Source organism: Myodes glareolus, chromosome 16 (genome assembly GCF_982192425.1).
Source record: "Myodes glareolus chromosome 16, mMyoGla1.1, whole genome shotgun sequence".
Lineage (NCBI taxonomy): Eukaryota > Metazoa > Chordata > Mammalia > Rodentia > Cricetidae > Myodes > Myodes glareolus.
Genome location: NC_142041.1, coordinates 65,482,735 through 65,489,873, shown reverse-complemented (window position 1 = coordinate 65,489,873; position 7,139 = coordinate 65,482,735).

Here is a 7,139-nt window from a genome sequence, read left to right as displayed (position 1 = left end):
TGCCCATACATCACTGAGATGAAACCAACTTGATCATGATGAATGATTTTTTATGTGTTCTTGGATTTGGTTTGTCAGCATTTTATTGAGTATATTTGCATTTATGTTCCTTAATAAGATTGGTCTCTGATTTCCTTTCTTCACTGAGTTTTAGTGTGGTTTTTGGTGTCAGGGTAAGTATAGCCTCATAAAAAGTTTGACAACATTCTTTCTTTTTGTACTATGGAACATTTTGAGGAGATAAATATTAGATATTAGATAGATCTTTTTGAAGTTCTGGTAAGATTCTGCAATGAAACCATCTGGCCCTGGGCTCTTTTTGGTTTGGAGTCTTTTGATGACAGCTTCCATTTCCTTTCAGGTTATAGATCTATTTAGATTGTTCACCTGGTCTTGATTTAATTTTAGTATGTGTTACCTATCCAGAAAATTGTCAATTTCTTTTACATTTTCCAATTTTGTGGAGTACAGTTTTTTGTAATATGACTTAATCATTTTCTGGACTTTCTCAGTGCCTGTTATTATGTCCTCCATTTCATTTCTGATTTTGTTAATTTGGATGTTCTCTCTCTTGCCATTTAATTAGTTTGGTTAAGGGTTTGTTTGTCTTGTTGATTTTCTCAAAGAACCAGCTCTTTTTTGAAGTGATTCTTTGTATTGCTTTTTTTGTTTAAATTTCATTGATTTCAGCCCTCAATTTTATTATTTCCTGTCATCTACTCTTCCTGGATGAGCCTGCTTTTTTTGTTGTTGTTGTTGTTCTGGAGCTTTTAGCTGTGTTGTTACATCACTAGTGTGAGATTTCTCTACTGTCTTTATGTAGGTACTTAGTGTTATCAACTTCCCTCTCAGCACTGCTTTCATAGTGTTCTGTAAATTTGACTACAATGTGCCTTCATTTTTTGTTAAATTCTAGGAAATCTTTAATTTCTTTCTTTATTTCTTCCTTTACCAATGTGTGGTTCAATAGAGTACTGTTCAATTTTCATGCGTTTGTAGGCTTTCTGCTATTAGTGTTGTTAAATTCCAACATAAACCTTGGTGATTCAATGAGGTACAGGGGATTATTCCAGCTGTTTTGCTTTGTAACTGAGTATGTGATCAATTCTAGAGAAGCTTCCATAAGGTGCTCAGAAGAAGGTATATTCTTTTGTGTTTGGGTGGAATGTTCTATAGATATCTGTTAAGTCCATCTGAATCATGACATCTTTTAGTTGTCCTATTTTTGTTAAATTTCTGTCTTGTTGATATGTACATTTGGGAAGAAAAGGGTGTGGAAGTCTCCTACTATTAGTGTGTGGGATTTGATTGCAATTTAAGCTTTAGTAATTTTTCTTTTACATATGCAGATACTCTTGTATTTAGTACAATATGTTCAGAATTGAGACTTCATTTTGTTCCTGTTATGAGTATAAAGTGTCTTTCTCCATCTCTTCAGATTGACTTTAATTTGAAGTCGATTTTGTTAGATATTAGGATAGCTACACCCCTTGTTTCTTAGGTTCATTTGACTGGAAAATCTTTTCCCAACCCTTGACTCTGAGGTAATGTCTGTCTGTGTGTTTGAGGTGTGTTTCCTATATACAGCAGAAGGATGGATCCTGCTTTGTATCCATTATTTTAGCTTTTGTATTTCTTTAGGTGAATTGAGTCCATTGATATTAAGAGATATTAATTGTTATTTTTCAGTGGTAGTGTTTATGTGTCTCCCTTCTTTGGAGTTTACTGCTGTAAGTTTATCTGTTTCCTATGTTTTTGTGGGTGCAGTTAGCTTCCTTGGGTTGAAATTTTTTGTTCTAGTACTTTCTGTAGGGCTAGATATGTGGATAGGTATTGTTTAAATCTGATTTTTGTTATGGTATGTCTTCTTTTCTTCATCAATGTTGATTGAAACCTTTGCTGAGTATAGTAATCTGAGCTTGCATCTGTGGTTTTTTAGTTTCTGCAGTACATCTGTCCAGGATCTTCTGGCTTTCATTGTTTCCATTGAAAAGTTAGGTGAAATTTTGATAGGTTTGTCTTTATATGTTACTTGACATTTTTTCTTTGCAACTTTTAATATTTTTCTTTATTCTGTATGTTCTGTGTTTTGACTATGATATGGCAAGGGGACTCTTTCTTTTACTATCATAGGCATATCCTTCTTTAGCCTGGGGAAGTTTTCTTCTATGATTTTGTTAAATATATTTTCTGTGCCTTTGAGCTGGAGTTCTTTTCCTTCTTCTATCTCTATTATTCTTAGGTTTGGTCTTTTCATGGTGTTCCAGATTTACTGAATGGTTTGTGTTAAGAAATTTTTTGTACTTAATGGTTTTTTTGACTGGTGAATCTATTTCCTCTAGAGTATCTTCAACACCTGAGATTCTCTCTCCATCTTTTGTATTCAGTTGACTATGCTTGCCTCTGGTGTTTCCATTTGTTTACCCAGACTTTCTATGCCCAGAATTGCCTCAGTTTATTTTTTCTTTATTGCCTGTATTTCAATATTCAAGTCTTGACCTGTTTGCTTCACCTGTTTGATTGGTTTTTCTTGTTTTTTGGGGGGGGTAGGGAAAGGGATGGGGATAGTTTCTTTGAGAGATTTATTGCTTTCTTCAAATTTTTTGTTTGTCTTTTCCTCCATTTCTTTCATTTCTTTAGGAAAAATTTTCGTCTCCAATTTAAAGGATTACATCATCCTCATAAAGTTATGTTTAAAATTGTTTTTTTTCTGCATCTTCTGTGTTAGGATGATCTAGTCTTCCTGTTGTATGACTACTGGGTTCTTGTGTTACCATGTTGATTTTTAGGCTGGATGTTGAATGAATTCTTCTATTGGCACCGACCCATCTCTGCCTTTAATTGGTGTTGGCTGTGTCTTTGTCTCTTGGTCCAATCTTTGCAATGCTGTCTGTGTCTTTGGGAATTATTCTTGATCTACTCTGTACTGTCATTGCCTGTGTCTCAGGTAGGACTCCCTATGCCCTCTAACTTGGCCTGCTCTCTTAGTTCTCTCTTTTTTGTCAATTCAGTGAAATCACAGCTGGTACTTCAGAGTTCCTCTCTTGTATAGTTGCAGCTTGTGCTTCAATGTTCCTCTGAGGTTGTGAGGGAGGGGTGGGATAAGAGGGATTGCCAGTGGAGAGGAATTTATAGCTTTCAGGGTCCAATGGATTTGAAGAGGGTGTTGGAGATTCCTGTCTGCAGGAAACAAGCCTGCTGGCTTGTTAGAGAAGCCAAGGCAGGTAGGGGAGGGTTCCAAGCTTTTGCCCAGGTATAGAAGGCATAGAGAGTGGGGTGTCCCACCAGGTGGGTGTTCACTCACCTCTTAGTCCTCTCTGTGTATAGCAGGCTGTGTTTTAGAGTTCCAATAAGGTTGTGTGTGGGGCAAGAGGGATTGAACTGAGGCATCTTAATAAAAAACTTAGGAGGCAATTTAAGAACATTCTTCCTGTTTTCATGAGAATCAAAGGGAATTTTTGCATGATTGGAATAAAATTCAAAGGAAAGATCATGGTTCACCATTCTAAACAGTTATGTTGGCTCTCCTATGGTTCTGATGCTCTGATCATATAATTGGCATGTTGTTTTGTGTTCCCTGTGCCTGAATCAACTACAATTCATTACATATTAAAATTTCATGGCAGACATTTAAATTGTGTACTTAATATAAAAGTCATGTTCTGTTCTCCATAATAAGACTATATCTAGACATGTAGTGTTATCAGAGCATCAATGTATGAACAATGACTAAGCATGCCTTGATACTGGGCAAGGAGGAAACAGAGATATTAACATAATGCTTCTGCTAATACATACACAATACCAAAAGCTAAATAGAGTTCATAACATTATGTAAAGGTTAATTAAAATTAGAGAGGATGTGCAAATAATTAAAGACTAAGTGGGACACTGAAATCTCTCCCATTCAATCTAGACTCTAGTGTCATTGTAGAAGATGGAGCAGAAAGAATGGTAGAGCCAAATCTGAAGATTCCAGCATTGTTCTCATCATCCTTTTGTCCCCAAAGCTTCCTTTAACTCCAATAGCAGGGGACTGGAATTTGACCCTCTTTTCTCTCTTCTTTGGAACACACACACACACACACACACACACACACACACACACACAAATAAAAACCTTAAAATAATTTTAGTTTTTCTATAATTTTTTTAAATTTACATTTTTAAAAACTATATTCTCTCATTTTACAAGCCAAATCCATTTCCCACAACCTCCCCTCCTCCTACTCTTTCTACCTCCTTCCCTTCCTCCACCATTCACTTTTCAGAGAGGGTAAGGCTTCCCATGGGTAGTCAGCAAAATCTAGCACATTGCTTTGAGGTAGGACCAAAGCATGACCCCTCCCTATATCTAGGCTGAGCAAGTTATCCCTCCAGAGGGATTGGGTTCCAAAAAGCCAGAACAAGTGGTAGGAATAAATCTGGTCTCACTGCTAGTGGCCCCATATTCTGCCCCAGGCATACAACTGTCATTATAATTCAGAGGGTCTAGTTTGGTCCCATGCTTGTTTCATCACTGTTAACCAGAGTTGGAAGGCTCCCATTAGCTCAAGTAAGCTATTAGAATGGGTATCCCCATCATGATCTTGACCTCTTTGCATATTCTCACTCCTCCATCTCTTTGACTGGACTTTGGGAGCACAACAAAATGCTCCCCTGAAGTTCTGGATGTAGATTCTCACTTAGAATGGTTTCTTCTATTTCCATCCATTTGCATGTCAGTTTCAAGATGTCATTGTTTTTTTGACTGCTGAATAGTACTCCATTGTGTAAATGTACTACATATCAAAACATAATAAAATCAATATACAACAAACTGACAGTCAACATCAAATTAAATGGAGAGAATCGCAAAGAAGTCCACTACAATCAGGAACAAGACAAGGCTGTCCATTCTCTCAATATCCACTCAGTTCTTGAAGTTCTAGCTAGAGCAATAGGACAACAAAAGGAGATCAAACATATACAAATTGGAAAGGAAGAAGTCAAATTATCACTATGTACAGATGATATGATAGTATGCATAAGTGACCTCAAGAATTCTACCAGGGAATTCCTACAGGTGAAAAACACCTTCAGTAATATGGTAAAATACAAGTTCAACTCAAAAAAAAAATCAGTAGCCCTCTTATATACAAATGATAAAAAAAGCTGAGAAAATCAGAGGAACATCACCATTCATAATAGCCACAAATAACATAAAGTATCTTTGGGTAACACTAACCAAAGAACTGAAAGATCTATTCAACCAGAACTTTATGTCTTTGGAGAAAGAAATTGTAGAAGATATCAGAAAATGGAAAGATCTCCCAAGCTCTTTGATAGGTAGGATCAACATAAAAATGGCAATCCTACCAAAAGCAATCTCTAGATTCAATACAATCCTCATAAAAAAAACCAACACAATTCTTCACAGACCTAGAAAGAACAATAATAAACTTTATATGGGAAAACAAAACACCCATAGTCAAAGCAATCATGTATAATAGAGGGACTTCCAGAGGCATTACCATCCCTGATATCAAGCTTTCTAATAGAGTAATGAAAACAGCTTGATATTGGCATAAAAACATACAGGTTGACCAATGGAATCTAATCAAAGACCTGAATAATAATACATATACCTATGAACACATGATTTTTGACAAAAAAATCTAAAATTGTACAATGGAAAAAAAGCGTCTTCAACAAATGGTAATGGCATATCTGGATGTTCAACATGTAGAAGAATCAAAATAGTTCCTTATCTATCCCCAGGCTTAAAACTCATACAAATGAATTAAAGACTTCAATATAAATACAACCTCGGTGAGCCTGAAAGAAGAGAAAGTAGGAAGAAACCTCCAATTTATAGGCACAGAAGACTACTTCATAAAAATAACACAAATAGCACAGACACTGAGAGCAACAATAAATAAATTAGACTTCTTGAAACTGAAAAGCTTCTGTAAAACAAAGAACAGAGTCAATAAGACAAAATGGCAGCCTATACAATGGGAAAAGATGTTCACCAACCCAACATCAGACAGAGGACCAATCTCCAAAATACATAAAGAACTCAAGAAATTAGACATAAAAATTCCATATAATCCAATTTCAAAATGGGGTAAAGAACTAGACAGAGAATTTTCAACAGAAGAATTTAAAATGGCCTGAAGACACTTAAGAAAATGTTCAACCTCCTTGCCATCAGGAAATGAAATGCAAACCAAAATGACTCTGAGATACGATCTTACACCTGTGAGAAAAGCTAAAATCAAAAACACAGATAATAGCTTGTGCTAGAGAGGATGCTGAGTAAGGGAAACACTCCTCCATTGTTGGTGGGAGTGCAAACTTGTAAATACACTTTGGAAATCAGTATGGTGGTTTCTCAGATTTGGAAATTAACCTATTTCAAGAATCAGCAACACAACTCTGGAGCATATACCTAAAGGATGCTCATTCATACTACAAGGACATTTGTTCAACTATGTTCATAGCTTCATTATTTGTAATAGTCAGAACGTGGAAAAAAATCTCAATCAAAGAATGAATGAATAATTTTTAAAAACAGAATTAAGGTAATAAATGGTTAGACTCTAAGAATACTTTTCTTCAGAGTGTGTATAATTTGAAAAGAGTGATTTTTTAAAAAAAAGTTAATATTTCCTTATAATTCAAGAAATTTCACTTCATATGAGGCAAGTTCTTCCACTGAAGAGAAAAATATTGCATTTTAGAGAACAAAATATCTACAAATGAGCTTTAAAATGTGTTTAGGAAAGAACATGATTTGAAATGAGTTTTTCCAAAAGTAGAAATAATTTTATATTTACCAATATTATTATTATAGATTTTTATAAAATTAAATAATTCTCTTAGAAAAAATGGACCTCAAAGAATATTCCACCAATCTTATTTTAGACAACATTGAATTGCAAAGTTTCAGCTCACACTAGAGTTTGGTAGAGAGGGACATATCAATCTTTTCTCTCTTATAAGCACTTTATTTTTGGAAGATAAGGTCTAAATGAGAATTTAAGATTTTTGATGTTCCATATCTTTGATTTCCATAATATGTCTGCACATTGACTTGGATTATCTGTAAGAAATAATTGTTTAAACAATGAGGTAACAATAGCTTCACTGTGATA